We start from the raw sequence: 25240 nt of genomic DNA, 5'->3' as shown, positions 1-25240 counted from the left end.
CTGGGCAATCAATGATCCTCCTGCCTCAGCCTCTTGAGTAGCTGGGACTATAGGTGTGCCAGGGTGCTCAGCTAAAATCCTTTTTTTTTTTTTTTTTTTTTTGAGATGGGGCCTGTCTATGTTGCGCAGGCTGGTCTGGAACTCCTGAGCTCCAGCGATCCACCTGCCTTGGCCTCCCAAAGCGCTGGGATTACAGGCATGAGCCACTGCGCCCAGACCCCTTACTTTCTTAAGTAGGGCATTTCAGGGTCCCAGTCAAGGGCAGAGAGCCCCCACCTTCAGCATGTGTTGACCTCCAACTCCTGTTCCTCTAGCCTCAGTTTCCATGAAGCTACTCATTTTCAGCTGCTCCCCTTATACTAGCAAATGGCCCCTGGGTAAAAGCAGTAGTATATTTAAAGAGAATATTTAACAAGGAGGGAGATCTTTATCTTTGGCTGCCAGAGGATTCTTTACCTTTGGCAATTGGCAGAAGGCAGCCTTGTCTCTCAGATGCCTGCTTTGGATGACCAAATGCCCCTTGAATGGAAATAGCTTCAATTCACTTACTTAAGATCCAACTTTTTCTCATTTCAAGGCCGACTATATTTTTATGTCTTTTTTCTTTCTTTCTTTCTTTTTTTTGAGATGGAGTCTAGCTCTGTCGCCTAGGCTGGAGTGCAGTGGTGCGATCTCGGCTCACTGCAAGCTCCGCCTCCCGGGTTCACGCCATTCTCTGGCCTCAGCCTCCCGATTAGCTGGGACTATAGGCACCCGCCACCATGCCGGGCTAATTTTTTGTACTTTTAGTAGAGATGGGGTTTCACCGTGTTAGCCAGGATGGTCTTGATCTCCTGACCTCGTGATCCGCCCGCCTCGGCCTCCCAAAGTGCTGGGATTACAGGCCTGAGCCACCGCGCCTGGCTATTTTTATGTCTTTTATGCTTTTTAGCAAATGCTTCTGGTATTTATCCAACCTCTTGTTAGTTATCTTTAATGAAAGGATAAAGGACTTATCTTTAATGACCTTCAAGAGCCAGAAAGTGAAGACAAATCTGGATGGTACTGGAAATTCATTCGTTTCTCTTTCATTATTGTGGTACATTAATTAGTGTTCAGTAAATATTCACTTATTTCCCTCACCCTCCAGGAGAGGACTCTATTTCTCAATTATTATAATGTTGAACTTGGCCAGATAACATGCCTTGACTACTGAGATGCTACCAAATGTGCTGTAAAGAGAGGCTTAAAATATGTTTGCAAGGCTGGACGCAGTGGCTCACGCCTGTAATTCCAGCACTTTTGGGAGACCAAGGCAGGTGGATGGCATGACCTCAGGAGTTTGAGACCAGCCTGGCCAGTATGGTGAAACCCCATCTCTACTAAAAATACAAAAATTAGCCAGACATAGTGGCAGGTGCCTGTAGTCCCAGCTACTTCGGAGGCGGAGGCAGGAGAATCGCTTGAACCCGGGAGGCAGAGGTTGCAGTGAGCCGAGATCATGCCACTGCACTCCAGCCTGGGCGGCAGAGCGAAACTCCATCTCAGGAAAAAAAAAAAAAAAAAGTTTGCATATTTGGGTTTGCCTTTCTGCATCTCTGCCATTGCCATGAGAAGAGCTTTCCTCAGGAAGCTGCTGCCTCTTGACCTTGGGCCCCAGAATGAACAGAGATGAAAGCAATCCTGAGCCTAACCCACAGAGAGGAGCCAATCCCAGCTGGACTTACAGCTTGAAGCAGAGTTGCTGAGATGAACCCAGCTTAGATCCATTGACCCTCAGCTGACCTGCAGTTGGAGAGAATAACTGACTATGCTTTAAGCCATTATATCTTGGGGGTAGTTATTACACAGCACTTTTGTGGCAATAGCTAATCAGACAAGTAGCCTAGCAAGAACCTGCTTCAGCAGGTCTGAGAAAAAAAGGATATTATCAGAATCTGAACTCCAGGAGCTGCTCCTTTCTAACAAGGTTATTCCCAACCAGGAAGTTCTCATTGTTATATAATTGCCTACTCCCTATTTCCCATTCTCAGTAACTAGGTAAAACATCATAGGAGTGCAGCCTATCACCTGGAATCGCCCCTTTTTTGGGAGGGGAGTATACCTAGCCTATTTATGGAAGGCTTCAGTTGTGTCTCTGTGGGATAATAGGGAATAATGCTTTGCTGCATCTCTGCCAGTATTTTTCCCCCACTATTTTACATTTACACTATGCAGCATTTGTGGTGTGTGTTCTTCTGCCCCCTTTGCATAATAAGAGAGAAGTTTGGTCAGAATCACCTTGCGTGCTCTTTATTACTGGAAGCCACAAATCCCAATGACTCTGTAAACACTCCTTACCAAGATTTAACAAGTCTTATTATTTAGTCATGTGCATTTTTCATATGGTTTTGTATTCTTGTGGCTGATATATAGGAATACTGCTGGTTTTTGTATGTTTATATTATGAACTGAATTGCTTTTGTTATTCATATATTTTCCATACTGACAATCATTATATCTGAATATAGTGAGTTTTTTCTTTCTTTCTAGTTTATATATGTCTTATTTCTTTTTTATGTCTTTTTGCATTGGCTAGCCCCTCTAGTATGATGTTAAATAGTAATCATGATAGTAGTGAGTATCCTTGTCATGTTTTAAAGCAAATGCTTTTAAAATTCTGCTATGAAGTGGCTGGGTGTGGTGGCTCACATTTGTGATTCCAGCACTTAGACAGGCCGAGGCGGGCGGATCACTTGAGGTCAGGAGTTCGAGAGCAGCCTGGCCAACATGATGAAACCCCTTCTCTACTAAAAATACTAAAATTAGCTGGGTGTGGTGGCATGCGCCTGTAATTCCAGCTACTCGGGAGACTGAGGCACAAGAATCGCTTGAACGTAGGAGGCAGAGCAGAGGCTGCAGTGAGCCGAGATTGTACCACTGCACTCCAACCTGGGTGACACGGCAAGACCCTGTCTCTAAATAAATAAATACGTACATACATACATAAATAAAACAATTCTATTAAGTGTTATGCCTGGCTAATTTTTTTTTTTTTTTTTTGAGACGGAGTCTCGCTCTGTCACCCAGGCTGGAGTGCAGTGGCGTGGTCTCAGCTCACTGCCAGGGTTCACGCCATTCTCCTGCCTCAGCCTCCCGAGTAGCTGGGATTACAGGTGCCCGCCACCATGCCCATGCCTGGCTAATTTTTTATAATTTTTGTAGATAGGGTTTCATCATGTTGCCCAGGCTGGTCTCCAACTCCTGAGCTCAACTGATCCACCTGCCTCGGCCTCCCAAAGTGCTGGGATTCTAGGCGTGATCCATCATGCCCAGCCTTGGATTTTGTCTTTATCTTATATTTTAATATTTTGTTCATCACGGATTTTTTGCATTAATTTTGACTTTTTAAAATGTTTTATCTAAACATTATTGACCTTAATTACTGAGTTTTTAAATGTTTGCTTAAATTTTGTGCCCTAGGGCCAGGCACAGTAGCTCATGCCTGAAATCCCAGAACTTTGGGAGGCTGAGGAGGGAGGACTGCTTGAGGCCAGGAGTCTGAGACCAGCCTGGGCAACATAGTGAGACCTCATCTCTATAAAAAATAAAAAACTTAGTTGGGCATGGTGGTGCTGCATGCCTGCAGTTGGGAGGCTGTGGTGGGAGGATCCCTTGAGCCCAGGAGTTCAAGATCTTAGTTACAGCGTGCTATGATTATGCCACTGCACTCCAGCCTAGGCAAGACCCTGTCTCTAAATAATAATAATAAAAAATAAAATAAATAAAAATTTTAAAAATGTTGTGCCCAAGGCAAATGCCTCCTTACTCCCCTCACCTAGTCCCAGCCCTGCCCTGGTCCAAGCCATGCATTATCTCCAGGCTGCACTTCTGCAGTAGTGTCCTCACTGGTCTCTCCACTTCTCCATTCACCACCTATCTCTGATCTACTCGCCACATGACAGCCCCAGTGGTCTTTTGAAAAGATAAATTGAGTCGTGTCACTCTCCAGCTTCAAATCATTCAATTGTCTGTTATCCAAACTTCATGTAAAGCCCTGCATAATCTAGATTTTACTTTCTTCCTTAGCCTCATCTCCTACCACTCTGCCTTTGCGTTCTCTGCCCCAACTTCACAGGCTAACTTTCCATTCCTGGAATATGCTCAACTTCTTCCTGCATCAGGGTCTTGGCACAGGCCATTCATTAAATGGATAATCTCTTCAAATCCTTTTAATCTCAGATTAAGTCATCTCTTCAGAGAGGCTTTCCAATCTAAAGTAAATCCCTTCCTGATATTTCTCTTATCATTCTGTTCTTTGTCCTTCCTAATACTTTGACAATATAAGTAATTTGCTGATTATTTTACTTGTTGTCTGTCTCTCCTTTTCAACCCTAAGATCTCTGAGTTTAGTGTTTTGCTTACCACTATATACCCAATATTTAACACTCAAATACTAAGTAAATGGTTAAAACTAACTAAATAACAGAAAAAAACCCATAAAATTATTGGCCTTTTGGGAAAAAAAAGTCCCATGAATAAAGTGGCTTTAGAATGCATTAATATTAAAGCAATCTAGCCATAACAAGGGTCATAAAACTGATCATTTCCTTTGGCCTAGTACAGGGGTGTCCAATCTTTTGGCTTCCCTGGGCCACATTGGAAGAAGAATAATTGTCTTGGGACACACATAACATATACTAACACTAAGGATAGCTGAAACAAAAAAATCACAAAAAAAATCTCATAACGTTTTAAGAAAGCTTATGAATTTGTGTGGGGCCACATTCAAAGCTATCCTGGACCCCATGTGGCCTGTGGGCTGCAGGTTGGACAAGCTTGGCCTAGTAAGTCTATATTTGAGACTACATCCCAAGAATGTAACTTGAAAATGATGTTATTTATTTAAAATATCTAGCTGGGTGTGGTGGTTCATGCCTGCAGTTCCAGTGACTCTGGAGGCTGAGGCAGAAGGATCACTTAAGGCCAGGAGTTTGAGAACAGCCTGGATAGTATAGTGAGACCCCCATCTCCAAGACAAAAAATCTAGGTCAGATGCAGTGGCTCATGCCTGTAATCACACCACTTTGAGAGGCAGAGTTGGGTGCATCACTTGGGCCAGGAGTTTGAGAACAGGCTGGGCATCATGGGGAAACCCTGTCTCTACCAAAAAATACAAAAATTAGCCAGATGTGGTGGTGTGCACCTGTAGTCCCACCTACTCAGGAGGCTGAGGCGGGAGGATTGCTTGAGCCCAGGAGGTAGAGGTTGCAGTGAGCTGAGATTGCGCTATATTGCATTCCAGCCTGTGTGACACAGTGAGACCCTGTCTCAAAAAAAATTAAAATTAAAATCTATATATTAATAATTTTAAAAGGCTTAAAAAATGGGAAACAATCCATAATTCTGGTGGCCCATTAACCTTCTCTTGTTTTCATTGTCCTCCTCCAGCCTAGATAAACCCAACTGTATGTAGTTTCTTTGGCAGAAACCAAGCAAATAAGCATTATTAAGAAAAATCACTAAGTTGGGGAAGACATAATCACTATGATTTTTAAATTCACGAGTCTCAAATGAGAAGCCATTATTTCCCTGAAATCCTGCTGTTTTTCTGATAAAGTTGTTCCGCTTTCTACAGATGGTATTTCAATATTCGCCATTCCCCTTTTACTAAAGGAGCCCCTATCTACAAGGCCATTGAAGCCCGAAAATCTGAGAGTCATTCATGAGAACTTCATATGCAGTGCATCACCAAGTCCTATTATTTCAACTCCAAAAAATATATATCTTGAATTCATCACCTTTTTTCCCCCTATCTTTACTGCTACCACCACAATCAGAACTACCATCTGGATGACTGAAATATTCTCTTAATTAGTTGTTCCATTTTCATTTTTGCCTTTCTCTAATCCATTCTCCACAAAGCTGAGTGATCTATTTTTTAAAAATGTATAAAACGAATTCATATGCAAAAAAAATCAATGAAGCAATTTATAAAGAAAATGTTTTTTTCTTTTTTAAAATCAACTTCCTCAGGTTGAAGAAAAGCTTTTGTTTTTGCTTTTTCCATTTTGTTTTGAGACAGGGTTTCTGTTGCCCACGATCACAGCTCACTGCAGAATTGCTGAGTCAACCTCCTGGGCTCAAGTGATCCTCCCACCTCAGCCTCCCAAGTAGCTGGGACTACAGGCATGGCCCACTAAGCCTGGTTAATTTATAAAGCAAATATTATGCTTTCCCTCTATGCCTATCTAATTACAATCCTCCCAGGTAACCAACACACACTAAATGTTTGATGTGTAATGAATCCTTTTTTCTGTGATTATACAGAAATCTATTTGTATTATTTTGCACTGGTTCTTTTCGTTTCTAAAAAATGTATTACATTACACAATACATTATGTTATAATGTATTTATTTATTCTTTACCTGATAAACATATCATGGGCATTCCTCCAGGTCAATATGTCATTCTTTCCCTTTCTTTTTTTCATATAGCCATGTAATATTCCAGAAAATGGAAGTACTGAAATTAAATTTATAACTTTCCCATTGATGGACATTGGGTGGCATTGTCTTTTCAAGACGTCAATCAAATCATGACTCTTTCCTCCATAGGCTTTCCTTTTCCTGTGGAATAAGAGCTGTGTTTCCTATCTACAAGGGCCTGGATAATCTGGCCCTTGCCTTTCTTTATATTTATTTATTTATTTTTGAGACAGAGTCTCACTCTGTTGCCCAGGCTGGAGTGCAGTGGCGTGATCTCGACTCACTGCAACCTCCACCTTCTGGGCTTAAGCGATTCTTAAGTGTTGGGATTACAGGCATGAGCCACCATGCCCGGCCTGGCCCTTGCCTTTCTCTAAATTCACCTCAAGCCACCCTTCCCCTTACTCACCATAGTCCATACACACCTTCTGGTGAGGCTTTTTGTTTTGTTTTGTTTTGTTTTTTGTTTTGAGACGAGGTCTCACTCTGTCACTCAGGCTGGAGTGCAGTGGCACAATCTTGGCTCACTGAAGCCCCAACCTCCCAGGCTCAAGTGATCCTCCTACCTCAGCCCCCCTGAGTAGCTGGGACAACAGATGTGTGCCACCACGCCTAGCTTATTTTTTGTATTTTTGGTGGCTTTTGGCAGGTTGCCTAGGCTGGTTTTGGCAGGTTTGGCAGGTCGCCTAGGCTGGTCTCGAACTCCTCGGCTCAAGTCAGCTTGCCTCTGCCTCCCAAATTGCTGGGATTACAGGCATGAGTCACCACGCCTGGCTGTGGTGAGGTTTGTTTGTTTTTTGAGACAGAGTTTCGGTCTTGTTGTCCAGGCTGGAGTGCAGTGACGTGATCTTGGCTCACTGCAACCTCCACCTCCTGAGTTCAAGCAGTTCTCCTGCCTCAGCCTCCTGAGTAGCTGGGATTACAGGCACCTGCCACCACACTTGGCTAATTTTTTTGGTATTTTTAGTAGAGAAGGGGTTTCACCATGTTGGCCAGGTTGGTCTTGAACGCCTGACCTCAGGTGATCCACCCGCCTTGGCCTCCCAGAGTGCTGGGATTACAGGCATGAGCTACTGTGCCCAGCCTGTGGTAAGTGTTTTTTTAAACCACCTCCTGTCTCTGCATATTCTCCACTCTTAACCTGGTAAAGACTACCCTCCTCTCCCCACCAATCTAAATTAGGCTCCCCTCTTAAACTTTCTCATAACATCCTTTAAACATCTTCTTAGTACTCATGACCAGTTGTAATCATATATATGAAATTCTGTTTATATGCTTGTAGTTATTTATTTATATGATCATTTAATCTCTGCTTTTTCTACTAGGCATTATGCTCTATGAGGACAGGGACCATGTTTTACTGATCATTGTTTTGCTATACCACCAGCATTGAGCACAATGCCTAAAGGCAAAATACATTTATTAAGTGAATAGATAGGTTCCACACTTAGGAATCATTAGGTAAGCAAAGTAATACAACTGAATGTTTTTTGTTTTCTTTTGTTTTGAGACAGAGTCTCACTCTGTTGCCCAGGCTGGAGTACAGTGGCATGATCATGGCTTACTGCAGCCTCGACTTCCAAGCCCAAGTGATCCTCCCACCTGAGCCTCCCAAGTAGCTGGAACCACAGGCAGGCACCACCATACCCAGCTGTTTTTCAAATTTTATCTTTGTAGAGACAGAGTCTCCCTAGGTTGCCCAGGCTAGCCTTGAACTTCTAGGCTCAAACAGTTCTCCCGCCCCAGCCTCCCAAAGTCCTAGGATTACAGGCATGAGTCACCACACCTGGCCCAATTTAATGTTAACTTTTAAAATTATATGAGAATGAAGTGTTACATACACAAGTCTATATGAAAGTATATATACACACATATGCATACATAAACATATGAAAACTGGCAATGTAGTATAGTAAAAGGAGTACTGGCCTGAGATGGTAGTGACTCTCACAACTGGTGACCTAGGAACTGTCACCTCCTTACTGTCAGTCTCAATACAGGGGTGGCATTGCCCCCTAGTGTTGGAGATTTTATTTATAAGTGCTAGCAAACCATGACTTGACTGTATTTCTAGAATAGTCATGCTGAGCGTTTATATATTGAAATACAATTTTATTATAAATTACTTTCTTCATATCATTTATATTATAAATAGGACATCATTTTGATTTAAGATGAAATCATGTATATAGGTAGTTTATATACCTATGAATTTCATTTTAGGCTAACAAAGAGCATATTATAAAAACATTTATTAAAAAAAGGAATGTTGGGTAAGATAAGGTTGCCACTGGATTAGGTGATGCTTAAGATCCCTTCTAGTTTTTACTGTGATGATTCTAATCTTTCATAATGGGAAGGCTTCTTTTTATTTTGTTCTTTTCATTACTTTGTTTATATACTACTATAAAATCAGTAATATATACAAGAACAATAAACACACATTTTAAATAAAAACGTCAACCGTATTGAATGTTTAGGCATTTAATTACCTAAAGAGAAATCCAAATAATTTCCCAAGTTTCCTTGCTAGGTAATCATTTCATGATTCTATCATTTCAAACTTTGGGTAAAATGTGACTTCATTACATATTTTAATTTTTACCCAAGTAACTGTTGTCTCTAAGTTTATAGTGAGGAAACTGAAACACAGAAAACCAATGTATCAAAAGAATGAGGCCGGGTGCGGTGGCTTACATCCGTAATCCCAGTACTTTGGGAGGCCGAGGCAGGCAGATCACCTGAGGTCAGGAGTTTGAGACCAGGCTAACCAACATGGTGAAACCCCGTCTCTACTAAAAATATAAAAATTAGCCTGGCGTGGTGGCACGTGCCTGTAATTCCAGCTACTCGAGAGGCTGAGGCAGGAGAATCGCTTGAATCCAGCAGGCGGAGGTTGCAGTGAGCTGAGATCGCGCCACTGCACTCCTCCAGCCTGGGTGACAGAGCTAGACTCCGTCTCAAAAAAAAAAAAGAAATAAAAAAATGAAATGAGGGCTTATTATGGAATTAAGTTCGTAAATTTAAAACTGCAACCTCTTTCCCTACTCTCCTTCCCTGCTTTAAGTTTTTAAAATCGGTTATGACATACTATGCATTTTAATCACGTATTTTTAAAATAATGCCTCCTCTCTCCTCTTCCTCATCCCAACACATCACTAGAATGGGGACAGGCAATTTTTTCTGTTTTGCTCACCATTGTGTTCTCAATATATAGAAGAGTACCCGGCAGCCAGGAGGAGCTCATTGAGTATTTGCTGCATGAGTGGGTGAAGAATATATGCAATAAACTCGAGCGCCACTTCCACCAGGGTTCTGGGATGCAAACGGGGCGACCAGTACATTGACTGACTTTTGTGACTGATGATTCCTCAGTACTCGTAGGGATTGTGGCTGCATTTATTGTTCTTGGGGATGTGCTGATGTGTGTAGTTTGTAAACTTGCACACAGCTGTGCTGGCAGGACACCGAACTAACACTAATTTGCACCGAGGTCCGCAAATTCTCAAATTCACACCAACAGAAGCACGTTATTGTAAGTGCACGGGTGTTCCGTTCTCTTGGGTAATCTGCACAGAACAATTTAGTATATGTCTTCACTGGAGATTTTACAGTGAAGAAGGGATCAAGGGTGGTGGCCCCCAAATGCGCAAGGACAGGGAAATGAATTAAACAGGCGTCTGTTTCCTCCTTGTTCGCAAACAGACGCCAAGTCTGTATCAAATTATCACCCTAGATCAAATCCCGCGCTCTTCGTACCCCCAACCTGCCTCCACCTCCACCCCGCCCCCTTTAGATATCCCTGGTGGGCGGGGCAGAGAATAAACATTCCGGGCTCCCCGAAAAATTGTTTAGCCTTGCCCCAGTCTTGGGGTCGCACATTTCCGCAAACACCGAGGACACGGAATCACTAGTGAAAACCGCCGACCAAATGACACTGAAGCAGCACACGCTTGCAGAGAAGGAAGCAAAACACGAAGAAAGGCATCAGTCCAGCAGCCACGTGAGGTGGGCGATCCCCTCCGCCCTCTGAGACAGGACTTCAACTCCCGGCGTGCCCCTGGGCGGTTACCCTCCGAGGACTCCAACTCCCAGGGTACTGCGGGAGCGGCCACCGCAACCTCCCACTCTGCCGACCGCCGCTCCTCCCGCCCCTCCCCCGCCCCTCCTGGCCGGATCGGCGTGCGCCTGCGCACGGGAGGCCGGAGGAGTCTTACCCTAATGTAAGATGGTGGCCCGTCTGGCTGTGGAACCCACCGAAAGCTGAGAGTCTGTCTCTCAGCCGTAAAGGTCGGACTCGCTGAAGCAATCAGGCCCTGTTCTGAAGAGTTTTTCCCCCGACGCTCGTTCGGTGGTTTCTTGTGAGGACGCGGCAGCGCGTGGAGTCGGCTGAGGGAAAAGCGAGGCAAGGCAGGCGGGTGAGTCTATGCGGGGCTGGGCTTAGGGGAAACCCGGGGCTGACCGGCTACGAGAGAGCGGAGGCTTCGCTGGGACTGTACAGGCCGCACCCCCCTTTCTCCCCACCCCCCGCCTCATCTTCACCCTCCTCCTCCTTGGTCTTCTTCCTCCTCCTCCTCTTCCTCCCTCTCCCCTTTACGCCACAGCAGTTACCATCAGGAAAAGGGAGCGGGTCAGAAGGCAGCGCGGCGGCAAGCAGCGACTCTCCTTCGAGAATTTCTTTAATTGGGGAGCCGAGGCGGCTTTTGGTCTCCAGCTTTTCTCCCTGCATTTTCATCGGGGCAGGATTCTTAGGTTTCAGTCTTCCTTGTTTCCCCAATCCCCTGTTCCCTGTCTGACGTCCTTTCCCACTGGCCCCCGTCTCCCAAGACCAAAGCCATCACTTCCACTCTGACCCTGTTGCTGCTGCTGCTCATTAATCCCACTGCTCATTGCCCACTCGTCCTGCTGCTTGTTTTTTTGCTCCACTGCTACCACTCTGGAGTTAGCCTTTGCCCCCCTCTGGTGCTTGCAATCAGCCCACAGTGTATCTGTCACACTAGAGCTGCTTCCGATTTGCAGTCTTTCTTTCCACCACATCTGTCATCTTAAAGCTGCCCCTTAAGTATCTAGATTATGCTCCTGCTCCTGCTAACCCACCTGTTTCTCAGCCTTCTTGAGAATTGTCCGTTCCTTCCCTCTTTCCTGTACAGATCCTTTCAATATACACTTCCAGAAAAAGGGATGCCCCGTGGTGGCCCTTGAAAAGTAAAGGAAGTTGGGAAGTGAATGAAGTGAGGTAGGATACTATTAAACGTTATGAGTAAAGATGTTTTATTCAGGCTACTCCGGAGGGGACCGTTTTCGTTTTGCTTTCTGTGATCTATTTGTCGCTTATTCGCTCTGTTGTGTTAGGACGTGGCTTTTTTCTTTTTTTTCATTTTGGACCGGTTTTGTCATGCTACTAAGCGTTCTTTGGATTGCCTCTCCCCAGGACACTTAGTGTGGGCCCTGATTTATACCAATAAATATTAACCCCAGCATTACAAAATAAGATAAATCTGGCGCACATACAGAATTCATCTGTGAACTCCGCTAGCAAATATAAGTGATATTTTGATTACATGTGGGTTATGTGTGGGTTCTGTATTGAGACTTGATTTTTGACTGAGTTTTATTGATGTTCAGCTTAATTGATGACATTTTATTTATGGTTTGAGTGGAAATTTCCTCTCCAGTTAATATCAGATTTTCTTCTTATTTTTGGATTTGGGAAGTTCTCTTGACATTTCTAGGATGATAGTTATCTGAATAAATTGTCTTCTCTTGAAAATCCATTAGTTATGTATGCAAAAGAAAAATCGATATTTTTATATAAATCTAAGTTCCTCGTATTTTTCCCATAGAAAAGAAGGGGGCTGGGAAAAGAATGACAAAGCTGTGCACAAACATGCGTTTGGTGGAACTCACTGTCATTGTTATCTACAGTAAAAAGCAGAAAACTGGAAGCAAGAGGTGGCTTATGATGTCCATGTTTTGGTGAAAGCAAAATTAAGATGTACTGACTAATGGTAAAATGGGAAGAAGAAGCCTTGACTATAATCAGACCACTGTGAGATAAAGAATTACCAGAAAAGCAACCAGGATTACATAGTTCAAATACATACATCCCAAGTTTAAACATGACATACATGACATTGTATTCTTAAGAGATATGTAAAAATGTTTAAAATCAGTGACAGTCTCATGTGGCAGTCCATTACTGGGTTATTGTAATTTTTACAAATTTTACCTGTAAAATTTGGAATCTTAACATTTGGCATTATGTTCACTTGATTGTGATAAATGGTCTGTTTTACCAAATGTAAACTAAGGTTAGAAAAGCTGTTTATAAAACTTTTTTCTTTCAGCCACTTAAGCCCCAATTTGGGGGACCAACTAAATACCTACTCTTAGAACTGCAAGCAATTTATATAGCAAATTTTGTCCTAAGTTACAACTTGAGTTTTGTTTTTTTTTTTAATCACTTACATTTAGTTTATCAGTAGGAGTGTATTTAATAGTTGATCTTTAACTCTAAAAAATATACTTCTTGTTGTTGTAATACACTGGTGGAGAAGCTTTCCACTTTGAACAGTCCTAACACAGGTTTAGAAACTCTTGGCAGTCATACTTGGCTGAATTGTAAGCAGTGAGTTCTAGGAGAGGACTGTTTGTCTGGTAGAAGGGTGTAAGTGATTTTAATACATCTTTTTTTTAAAAAAAAGGTATTTGTCTCACGAAATATTTTCTCAAGTAATTCTTTCCCCTCCATAATTTTTGCCTGCAGTTACTGAATTCTTCATTTCAGCCCTCTGAAGTCAAAAGGAATTTACTTTTGTATCTTTAGTACGTTTAAAGAAGATATCTAAAGTTCTTTAACATTTTAATAGGAAATAGGGAGCTGAGATTTCTAAATATTTTTCCGTGGTTTAAGTTCTTTGATCTAACGTTATGAGCACTGAAGCTTCATATTTTCATGGTTTCTTTTGATAATTTGGAATTCTTTCTGCCAGGTTGAGTAGTTGAATTCTTGAGATCAATAGATTATTTCTGTAAGAAGGTTTTGAACATGAATCGATTAAAATTGGCCTATTATAAAATTAGGATGAGACAGTTATAGTCAAATGACAAAGTGCAGAAAAATAAATTGTTTTTGTAATGCCCTTCAGCTTGAGTCTAAATGGGAGTAGTAGTGATAACTTGCAACTCATTACTTTGTTAAAGAAGGGGTGTTGCCAGAGGGTGAACTCCTAGTTTTAGGGGAGGCTTATTTTAAAAATGATTTTCTGTGCTTTAAAGAAATGAGAAAATATCTTATCAGTTTAAGCAGTTTGGATTTAGAAATCTTCCCTTTTTTCCCCTCCCTGATCTTGGCTTTAAAAGGAATCCATATTCTTCAGTTTAATAAATTTATCTTTTTGTTGTTTTGTATGATAAAAATATTGAATTTTCTTCTCTTTCTTTTTCTTTTCTTTTTTTTTTTTTTTTGAGACAGTCTCGCTCTGTCACCCAGGCTGGAGTGCAGTGGTGCGATCTTGGCTCACTGCAACCTCTGCCTCCCGGGTTCAAGCGATTCTCCTGCCTCAGTCTCTTGAGTAGCTCGGATTACAAGCGTGTGCCACCACGCCCGGCTAAGTTTTGTATTTTTAGTAGAGATGGGGTTTCACCATGTTGGTCAGGCTGGTCTTGAACTCCTGACCTCATGATCCGCCCACCTTGGCCTCCCAAAGGGTTGGGATTACAGGCGTGAGCCACCATGCCAGGCCTAAAATTAAATTTTCTAATGTGACTGCAAATAGTACTCAATTAAATATATTTAAACTTAGTGTTGTTATTTTTATAGATCATTTAAGTAAAATGGTTTTAATTTGTGAAAACTTCAGCCTCTGGTGAAAATTCAGTTAGTTAGCTCTCTGACAGTAACTATAATACTGTCTTGACTCTTTGTGAAGGAAGTTACATTCAGCTCATTTGGTTCCGAAGAAAACAGTAGGGAAATAGGTTATAGAGATTTTTGCTGTTCTAGAAACAGTATAACTAGAATGTACTACATACTTTTCTCAAAGGATTTCTTAATCTAAATGGAACTTGTAAATGGTTTTTATCCCACTGGAATAGCATGTATTGGATAAAACTTGTTTAACACATTCTGAGATTTTATAATATTTTATGTTACCTCAAAGATATTAGGAAAAATCTGCAAATATCCATTCCTGAATAAAAGATGACAATATCCTCAATATTTTAAAGATCGTAGTATATACATATTTTTCTCAAAGTTGAGAGTACACAAATTTAAAAGCTAGCATAATTTACCCAGTTATTTTTGTGATGCAAGGAAAGAAGATATGTGGGACTTTTTAATCATGTGTTTAGTGGTTTTCTAAAAGAACTTCACATTGTTTTTAATCTTGTTATGTGGACTTCTTTATTAGAAAAGATTATGTGGTAAATGCCAACTTTTTCTACTATAATAGAATGTAACTGGTTCTGTGACACATTTCTTTTTTATGATACGATTCTTTTATTATTTAATTACAAAGTTTATCGAAAATTTCACCACTATTTTGTCTCCTTAGATTTTGGTACTTAGATTTTAGCAGCATATTTTTCTTTTATCAGAAGAGAGAAATTGTAAGCTACTAAAAAGAAGATGATTACTTTTACTTGGTAGGAAAACCTAACTTTAAGGATGGTATAACACAGTTTGAGTATGAGTTTATTTTTCATCTTAACAGGTTTATTTGTGAGTATGGCTTTTTTTCTCCCTCCTACTCCCCAAGACAGAGTCTTGCTCTGTCACCCAGGCTGGAGTATAGCTGCGTGATCTCGGCTCACTGAAGCCTCTGCCTCCTGGGTTCAAGCAATCCTCCTGCCTCAGCCTCCCGAGTAGCTGGGATTACAGATGCCCGCCACCACACTCAGCTAATTTTTGTATTTTTAGTAGAGATGGGGTTTCACCATGTTGGCCAGGCTGGTCTCGAACTCCTGACCTCGTGATCTGCCTGCCTCAGCCTCCCAAAGTGCTGGGATTACAGGTGTGAGCCACTGTGCCCGGCCTCAAGTACAGCTTCTTTATTATTAAACTCTGTTTATACAGGAGGGTTGTCCTGTTTTAAGCTTTAATTGCTTTGGGCGATGGGCAGATGATGTATTGCTATTAGGATAAGTCTTGCTATGTGTATAGGTGTGTATGTCAGATAACTGTTTAAAAACTACTTTTTTAAAGTATGGGTACTAAAATCTCACTTCTTGAGTTTTAAAGCAATTATGGAGTAGAATTTGAAATCAAAATAATCAAAATTGGCTTGTGGATATGCCTAAAACCAGTTTGGAAAAAATGTCAAGGCAAAAAAGCAGTGTAATTAGAAGAATAAAATGCTTTCCCTTAAAAATAGTAGATGTGGCTGGGCACGGTGGCTCACGCCTGTAATCCCAGCACTTTGGGAGGCCGAGGTGGGCGGATCATGAGGTCAGGAGTTCGAGACCAGCCTGGCCAACACGGTGAAACCCCATCTCTACTAAAAATACAAAAATTAGCCGGATGTGGTGGCACGTGCCTGTAATCCCAGCTACTCGGGACGCTGAGGCAGGAGAATCATTTGAACTTGGGAGTCAGAGGTTGCAGTGATCTGAGATCGTGCCATTGCACTCCAGCCTGGGTGACAGAGTGAGACTTTGTCTCCAAAAAAAAAAAAAAAAAAAATTAGTAGATCTTATATTACTGCTTTTGGAAGCAGTTAGTGAATGATGTAGGCAAAATAGTGATTGAATTTTGAAAAGCAGTTAGACTGAAATTTCAAAGGAGTGGAGCATTTCTTAATAGCAACAAACAGATACATGGTAATTAATCCAAATATCTGAAATTTTCTGAGCATGTTTTTCAGTGTTTGGAATAGAGTAGAAATGCTAATTTTCTGATTATTTAAGAACCTTTTAATCCATTCCCTTAGAGCATCAGGTGTTTTCAGATTGTGAATTTTCTAAAGTAACATTGGCTGATTTGGGTTATTGAACATTGGCTGTAGCAACTTTTCTCCTTTTTTCCCCTTTATTTTCTGCCTCCCATATTTTGCTTAAGATTTTTTTCTGAAGTTTTAAATTTTCATCAGTTATTTGGGTGGACCCTCTTGTGAATGCTCTAATTGAATGAAGATTTATAATATAAACAGTGTTGCTTTTAGTAGTTAGGATTAATTTTTCTTTTCATGGAAATCTCTTCTATTTGATTATATTTTTTCCTCTAACTTTTATTAATTCTTAGATGAGAATTAGGATTCTGCATTAAATCTTTCTGCAAACGTTTTTCTTACTGTCAGTAGGGACCTATGTATTCCTTGGGTAAAGAAAATGTTATATTTTGGTTTTGTCATTTAAAATGATATAAAGACGTTATTAGTACTTTTTTAAAAAGGAACTTTTGGTATTTTTAAACAAGTACAAAAGTAGGTATGAACCACCACGTAGCTGTTACTCAGCTTCAAAGAGTATCAAATCTTAGTCATTACATTGTTTCATTCGTACTAGAACTTTTTTTTCTTTTTTTTTTTTTGAGATGGTCTCTGTTGCCTAGGCTGGAGTACAGTGGCATGATCCTAGCTCATTGTAGCCTTGAACTCCTGGGTTCAAGCAATTCTCCCACCTCAGCCTCTCAGGTTGCTCTGACTACAGGCACGGGACCATGCCCAGCTGATTTTCATATTTTTTGTGGAAATGGGGTCTCACCCTGTTGCCCAGGGTAGTCTCAAGCTTCTGGGCTTAAGTGATCCTCTTATCTCAGCCTCCCAAAGTGCTGGGATTGCAGATGTGAGCCAGTATGCTATGATATAATAACATGTCTTTATTTATTTATTTTGAGATGGTGTCTCACTCTGTCACCCTGGCTAAAGTGGCAGTGGTGCCATCCCGGCTCACTGCATCTTCTGCTTTCTGGGTTCAAGCGGTTCTCCTGCCTCAGCCTCCCAAGTAGCTAGAACTACAGGCGTGTGCCACCATGCCCAGCTAATTTTTATATTTGTGGTAGAGACAGGGTTTCACCGTGTTGGCCAGGCTGGTCTCAAACTCCTGACCTCAGGTGATCCACCCGCCTCAGCCTCCCAAAGTGCTGAGATCACAGGTGTGAGCCACTGTGCCCTGCCAAAATCAGGATTATTTAACCAACTTTTCTTTTTTTCTTTTTTTTTTTTTTTTTTGAGATGGAGTTTTGCTCTTGTTGCTCAGGCTGGAGTGCAGTGGTACGATCTTGGCTCACTGCAACCTCCACCTCCCGGGTTCAAGTGACTCTCCTGCCTCAGCCTCCTAAGTAGCTGGGATTACAGGCGCCCGCCACCACACCTGGCTAAGTTTTTGTATATTTAGTAGAGACAGGGTTTCACCATGTTGGCCAGGCTGGTCTTGAACTCCTGATCTCAGGTGATCTGCCCGCTTTGGCCTCCCAAAGTGTTGGGATTACAGGCCTGAGCCACTGCACCCAGCCTTAATCAATTTTTCAAACAGACTTTGCTTATGGAACCACTTCTTGGAAAATTTGGCACAACTTCTTTGTAGAGTTTATCTTGTCAGGAATGCTTTCATAATGATATAATTAGCACTGTCCAAAGCAGTGTACAAATAATGTGTGCTACATGTAGTATGAGTCCAGTCTGTTTGTATAGGGATATCTTCAGACTAAAGTCCTAGGAGTGAGGCTTCCTGAAGAAGATGAGTCTTGAATAAAGATTGTGTACTGTTTGTATAGGCTAGCATATCCAGAAGGAGAACATTATGTATGTTCTATATAGGGAATGGAAGCATGTCTTAGTTCATTTTATGCTGCTATAACAGAATACCACAGACTGGATAATTATAATCAACAGAAATGTACTTGGCTCATGGTTTTGGAGACTGGGAAGAACCAGAACATGGTGCTGGCATCTGGCAGGGCCTTCATGCTATGTCATCCCATGGTGTAAGGTAGAAGAGCAAGAGAGGGTGAGAGAACAAGAACAGAGAGGGCAGAACTTGCTTTTTATCAGGAACCTACTTCCATTACTATGGCATTATCATTGATGAGGGTAGAGCCCTCGTAGCCTAATCACCTCTTAATGGCCTCAACTCTTAATACCATCACACTGGCAATTAAATTTCAATATGCGTTGTGGAGGAGACATTTAGACCACAGTAAAGAATGAGCTAACACTTGGTAGGGGCCAGCATGATGTGAAAGGGATGTAAGGAGTCTGATCTCAATGGAATAAAGTGTTAATTACTGGGAATGGTGTCAGATAAATTTGTATTATTAGGGTAGAGCTAGATTATGAAAGGTGTATTGGTGTCAGGTTGAATTTAGTCTGCTAAGCAATAAGAAGCCAGTAGAGGTTGATAGGAAGCAGGAGAAAACATGATGAAAGTGTTTTTCAGAAAGATTACTCTTTCAATAGTGTGCAGCATATTTTGGGGTTGACAGTTGAGTTTTGTTTGAAAAATTAGAGACCAAGCCACTGAGGTAAGGAGCTATTCTGAGAGACGTTAGGATGGAAATTCTACAGGATTTGTCAGATAATTGATTCCGTCTTCTCTTCAGTCCCTCATGCCCTAAAGTGACACCAAGGTTTTGAAGAGTAGAGAACTGAGGAAATGTGGTCTATTTGTCTTTGATAGTAAACTGCAATTTTTATCCAAGCCCAGGTTTTGCGAAGTAAGTGATAAATGATTACTCAAATAACAGCCTCAAAAAGTTTTAGTAGGCCTGGTATGGTGGCTCACGCCTGTAATCCCAGCACTTTGGGAGGCTGAGGTGGGAGGATTGCTTGAGGTCAGGAGTTTGAGACCAGCCTGGCCAACATAGTTAAACCCCATCTCTACTAAAAATTAGCTAGGTATGGTGGTGTGCCCCTGTAATCCTAGCTACTCGGGAGGCTGAGGCTGGGATAGTTGCTTGAACCCGGGAGGTAGAGGTTGCAGTGAGCCAAGATGGCACGACTGCACTCCAGCCTGGGCTACAGAGTGAAACTCTGTCTCCAAAAAAAAAAAAAAAAAAAAAAGTTTAGTAGAAAATAGCTACCAGTGTTTTTGAATGATTTTAAAGATATTCACTGGAGAATAGGAGCTTGGAAAATAAAGAAATATTATCTTTATTACAGTAAGAGAAATGAACATACTTCATTTGTAAAAGAGAAATTTAGGCCTTAGCTGCTTCCTATGTGTATATTAGTTCAGAACGGTTATTAGGAGACTACTCACATTTGAATAGCTATAACCAGTAAATATTACTGGATGACTTTAATAATGGCCTGATCAGAGCTAAAGAAAATTCTGATGAAGTAGGACATTAAATATTTCTAGCTACCAGCTCCCTTTAAGGATGAATAAAGGTAGGTCCGCAGGCTGAGGAAGTATACAGGGAGATTGTGAAATGAAAACTTATTCTTTCATTTACTTCGATATCTTTGTTTTGCACAGGTAATATTAAAAAACAGGTCTGGTTAAACATCAGCCGTATATGTTTTGGTTGGATTTTTTTTTTTTAAGTTCTGCGACCTTTGAAGTTTTTTTTTTATTCTTTGTTTTGATTTGTAGACCCTGCATTAAGCCAACTTTCTGGATCTGTTGTGTATTTCTGGATAGCATACTTTGTTTTGTGAAGGAAAATTTTACATTTTATTTTAAAGCTGGGGGAAAAAAGTAGGTTTCTTGTTTCTCGCTTTGTAAATGAGGTAGATGAATAATACTGTATTGCCACTTATTATCTTCATGCTTCCTTCAATGTCTCAGGTATTCCTCCTCTACTGTATGTAGCATGTGGATCTCAAAGTTTCCCACAGTTGAGTCTGAAAACATCTCAACTGTGCCTATAATTTTAAAATTAAACTTAATTTTACCATTTTCTTTCTTGTTATTATAAAATATAGGACCTATCATAATGCCATGGACCTTTTAGTGACTTGGGAAATACTCAGTGATTAAGATGATGCAACATAGTACATTATTGGGAAATAATCTGTTTTTCATTGGCATCGCCTCTATCCTTAGACCTCTTTCATTCTAGTAATATGACAGAAGTATTTTTGACATTTTAAAACTTCCTTATTTAGCTGGTCGTGTGTGCTGTTGAAAATGAACACTAGAATAGAAAGCCATTGCCTTCTCCTTGGGGGGTTTGTTTTAACAGGGGTTTTCATGTTTTAATTTTGGATTTGAGATTTGAGTTGAGATATCCATTGTGTAGAGAATCTTGAGAAGGATTATACATCTTTCTTGTTGTCACCAGTATGTGGGAGGGAAGAAAATATCAAATATGGGGTATACAGGAGAACCTTAGTATTTGGCAATATCTTCAGTGATAGCTGCCAAATCCAGTGTTTTCCTCAGGAAATTTGTATTTAATCCCTTGGAGTATGGGATGACTTTAAGAGTGTCATAGTGGGTTGCTGTGGGTGAGGAGAGGAGAAAACGACTCCCTGTTTGAAAAATCTTTTCCAAACTGTTCGAAAATTTGAGATTAAATTGAATTAATCTCAAATTATTAATAGTTTATGTTTTTTTTTAATTCATACAGTGCTTGGGAAGAAATTGGTTTTATGTGAGTGGCCTTGGGGGTGCTTTGGGTTCTTTCCTTACCCAGGGAAAAGGGAGGAGAGGCAGAAAATAAAGTGGGGAATGGTAGCTGCTGTGGATTTTTGCCTAAGGCATTGATGGCATTGTTTTTTTGTCTGCCTTTATCTACATACCTTTTCTTTTCTAGTTAGGCTGTCATTACTAGTTGGAAAGGCTACATACAGTTTAGCCTTTTCCAAATCAAACTAGCATCCCTGTCCTGGTTTGTTTGTTTTAATCTCTCCATCTCAAAACCTGACAAATTCATGTCTTTTCTCTGTCTGAAGAGCAGGGGAAACTGGAAAGAGAAGAAAATGATAATGTTGTAGTTAGGCACTCCCTATTTTTTAATATGTCAGGATTGTTTTATGAAAGAACCTCTGCCTTTGGATTTTAATTTTATGTAATCAGTTATAAAATAATTGAATTCTCTATGAGTCCTTAGAAACCTTTTAAAAGATCCTTTAGCCATAAAGTTGGTGATAGGTTGAAGTGTACCTATATGAGTTAAATGCTTTGGGGATATTTTTTGCTTCTCCTAAATTTTTTTCTGTCATACAGGACCTAGTCCTACATGTGAATTTTGCGTCCGAAAAGTAAAGCTGGCAGTCTTTTAATCCCAGCACTTTGGGAGGCCGAGGCGGGTGGATCATGAAGTCAGGAGTTTGAGACCAGCCTGGCCAACATGGTGAAACTCTGTCTCTACTAAAAATAGAAAAATTAGCCGGGCGTGGTGGCATGTGCCTGTAATCCCAGCTACTTGGGAGGCTGAGGCAGGAGAATCACTTGAACCTAGGAGGCGGAGGTTGCAGTGAGCCAAGACCATGCCATTGCACTCCAGCCTGGGTGACAGAGCAAGAGTCCATCTCAAAAACAAACAAACAAACAAACAAAAAAAACCTTAAAGATTGTATTCAAATCTATTTTGATTCTGATGAAAGCAAGGATGACAGCAAAATACTTTAATATATGCATGCTAACAAAAGAACACAAGTTAGACCTGTGTCACCGTATATTCTTTGTCATGCCTAGCAAGTATTTTCAGCTTTGGGGAACTCTGAATGATAGATAGTGTATTCATGTTTGTAGATTGCGGTTTTTATTGTATACTATTAAATTCTGTAATTTAAACTTGACATATTAGAGGAAATATTGTTCTTCATTATTTGGAGTAAAGGATTAACTTATTATACGTAACTTTTTATAGTCGAATATAGTTTTCAGTTTCAGTTTTGAACTCTTTTTGTTTTTATTACTTCTGCTGGGAGTATGCTGGGTAGTATGGAACCAGGCTTCCTACATATGAATGTTGGCTCTGCCACTTACTTACTGTCTGTGAGACCTAGGTTGTTACTTTACTGTCTTTGGGCCTCAGCTTCCTCATTTGTAAAATGGAGATACCAGGATTGTTGTGTGGAATAAATGGGTTAATATATATAAAGTGCTTGGAATAGTGTTTGGCACATAGTCGCTTTGTGTAAGTGTTTGCTATTTTTATACATTTGAAGGAATAAAAAACATTCATCTTTGAATTTCTCTATTAATTCAGTACACTTGTAAAACAATATCTAAGTACTAAACATATATTTTCAGTAGTCACTTGACCACATAGAAATATAAGGAATGTGTTTGAGGGGTAATCAGAAGATTGGCCTGCCTGGAATTGCCTTGAATCAGAGAGTAATGGAAAATGAACCTGTATGGATACAATAGAAAATGATTATCAAGTGTTTTGAACTAAGGCATAGAAAATTAGATGTGGCTGATAAGAGGGGAATCATTGCAAGGTTGTTATTGTTGTTTTTAAGTCATGAGAGTGATGTGTTTAAAATAGTATTTAGGGGAAGACAGCTTTGAGTGTGCTTGGTAGCATAGAATTATTTCACTATATGGACAGAGGATTTTTTTTTGGTCTCTTCTATTCACTAATCTATTTTAAGCAACCCAAACAGAACCTGGTTGATGGTAGATGCTCAATAAATACTTAATTGGATGAATGAACCTTAAAAGAGACTATCAGAATCTTTTATTTTTATTTTTATTTTGAGACAGTGTCTCACTCTCTCACCCAGGCTATAGTGCAGTGGCGCAATCTTGGCTCACCATAACCTCCACCTCCGAGGTTCAAGCAGTTCTCCTACTTCAGCCTCTCGAGTAGCTGGGACTACAGGCACGTGCCACCATGCCTGGCTAATTATTGTATTTTTTGGTAAAGATGGGGTTTCACCGTGTTGGCCAGGCTGGTCTTGAGCTCCTGGCCTCAAGCAATCCGCCTGCCTCGGCTTCCCAAAGTGCTAGGATTATAGGCATGAGCCACCATGCCTGACCCTATGAGAATATAAAAAAGAGCTGGGTGCAGTGGCTCACGCCTGTAATCCCAACACTTTGGGAGTCCGAGGCTGGAGGATAGCTCGAGCCCAGGAGTGCAAGACCATCTTGGGCAATTATAGTGAGACTCTTATTTCTTAAAAAAAAAAAAAAAATCCAGTCCCAGCTACTTGGGAGTTTAAGTGGGGAGGATTGCTTGAGCTTGAGAGATCGAGGCTGCAGTGAGCTGTGATTGTGCCACTTCACTCCAGTCTGGGTGACAGAGACTCTGTCTCAAAAAAAAAGAAAATAAAAGAAGAACAGTGGACTCAACTTAAACTTTTGGGGTTCCTACGTTTCAGGGGTAGAAGTGAAAAAGATACTTTAATAGGAACAGTAGGAGAGGTAAAAGGAAGATGGAAAAGTTTGTCTCAGAATCCAAAGGAAGAGATTTTCTAAGGGAAAGGTCAGAGAGAGAGAGAGCGGAATAGGAAGATTCAGGATAATGTTGCTTCTAGGTAGCCAGGGAGGTTTCAGGAAGAAGGGCACAGAGGTGGACATAGTCCAATACAAAGTTCGAGGAGAATGAGAATAGAGAAAGAATCCTTTGGCTTGGTGGTGTGAAGGTCACTGACCACATTAAAGCAGTTTCAGTACACTAAGAATGGTAATATAAATCAGATTGCAGGGAGGTTAAGGAAGATGTTAAGCAGAGACTGATAAAGACTATTCAGTTGGCCTGGCACAGTGGCTCACGCCTGTAATCCCAGCACTATGGGAGGCCAAGGTGAGCAGATGACGTGACGTCAGGAGTTTGAGACCAGCCTGGCCAACATGGCGAAACTCCGTCTCTAATAAAAATACTGAAATTAGTTGGGCATGGTGGTGCGTGCCTGTAATTCCAGCTACTTGGGAGGCTGAGGCATAAGAATCACTTGAACCCGGGAGGTGGAGGTTGCAGTGAGTGGAGATTGCGCCACTGCACTCCAGCCTGGGTGATGGAGTGAGACCTCTTGTCTCAAAAAACAAAAAAACAAAAACTCTTTAGTCAAGAAAATAACTGTAAAAATGGCCAGAAAACAATATAATAGGAGCATTCATAGTTTTTGTATGTATACTGTAAGAGAGTCTGTTTATTACAGGTGAGAAAACGAGACAGTTTGTGCTGAATATTATTCTTTTTCTTTATTTTAGAGACAGGATCTTCCTCTGTTTTCCAGGCTGGAGTGCAGTGGCGCAATCATAGCTTATTGCAGCCTTGAACTCCTGGGCTCAAGCAATCCTCCCACCTTGGCCTCCCAAAAGCACTGGGATTTAGAGATATGAGCTATTGCTCCCACCCAGCCTTGAATGTTCTTAAATTTCTTTCTTTCTTTTTTTTTTGAGACAGGGTCTCACTCTGTCACCTAGGTTGGAGTGCAGTGGCGAGATCTTGGCTCCTTATAGCCTCGACCTCCTGGGCTCAGATAATCCTCCCACCTCAGCCTCCCAAGTAGCTGGCACTGTAGGTGCATGCCGTCACATTCAGCTAATTTTTTTTTTTTTTTTTTTTTTTTTTTTTGAGGCAGAGTCTCGCTGTGTCGCCCAGGCTGGAGTGCAATGGCGCAGTCTCGGCTCACTGCAGCCTCCGCCTCCCAGGTTCAAGCGACTGTCCTGCCTCAGCCTCCTGAGTAGCTGGGACTACAGGTATGTGCCACCATACCCGGCTAATTTTTGTATTTTTAGTAGAGACAGGGTTTCACCATGTTGGCTAGGCTGGTCTCAAACTCCTGACCTCAGGTGATCCACCCGCCTTGGCCTCCCAAAGTGCTGGGATTACAGGCGTGAGCCAACTTTTTGTATTTTTGTGGGGATGGAGTTTTGCCATGTTTGTTTCCCAGGCTGGTCTTAAATTTCATAATAGGGAATATGTATTATACATGTTTCTCCAGGG

General features: G+C 41.2%; 1 protein-coding gene across 7 annotated transcripts in view; it reads left to right on the top strand.

The window, feature by feature from the left end:
* The first annotated feature begins 10605 nt into the window (after positions 1-10605).
* CNOT4 (CCR4-NOT transcription complex subunit 4) overlaps positions 10606-25240 on the top strand; it is a 148841-nt gene continuing 134206 nt past the window's right edge. For 4 of the 7 annotated variants that reach the window (XM_009243239.3, XM_009243235.2, XM_009243241.3 and 1 more), the window contains exon 1: positions 10621-10865. The gene's annotated coding sequence lies outside the window, so the exon portion shown is untranslated. 7 annotated transcript variants of the gene reach the window in all.

This window comes from Pongo abelii, chromosome 6, assembly GCF_028885655.2.
Source record: "Pongo abelii isolate AG06213 chromosome 6, NHGRI_mPonAbe1-v2.0_pri, whole genome shotgun sequence".
Classification (NCBI taxonomy): Eukaryota; Metazoa; Chordata; class Mammalia; order Primates; family Hominidae; genus Pongo; species Pongo abelii.
Note: the sequence above shows the minus strand (reverse complement) of the source record. Positions and strands in the feature narration are given on the sequence as shown.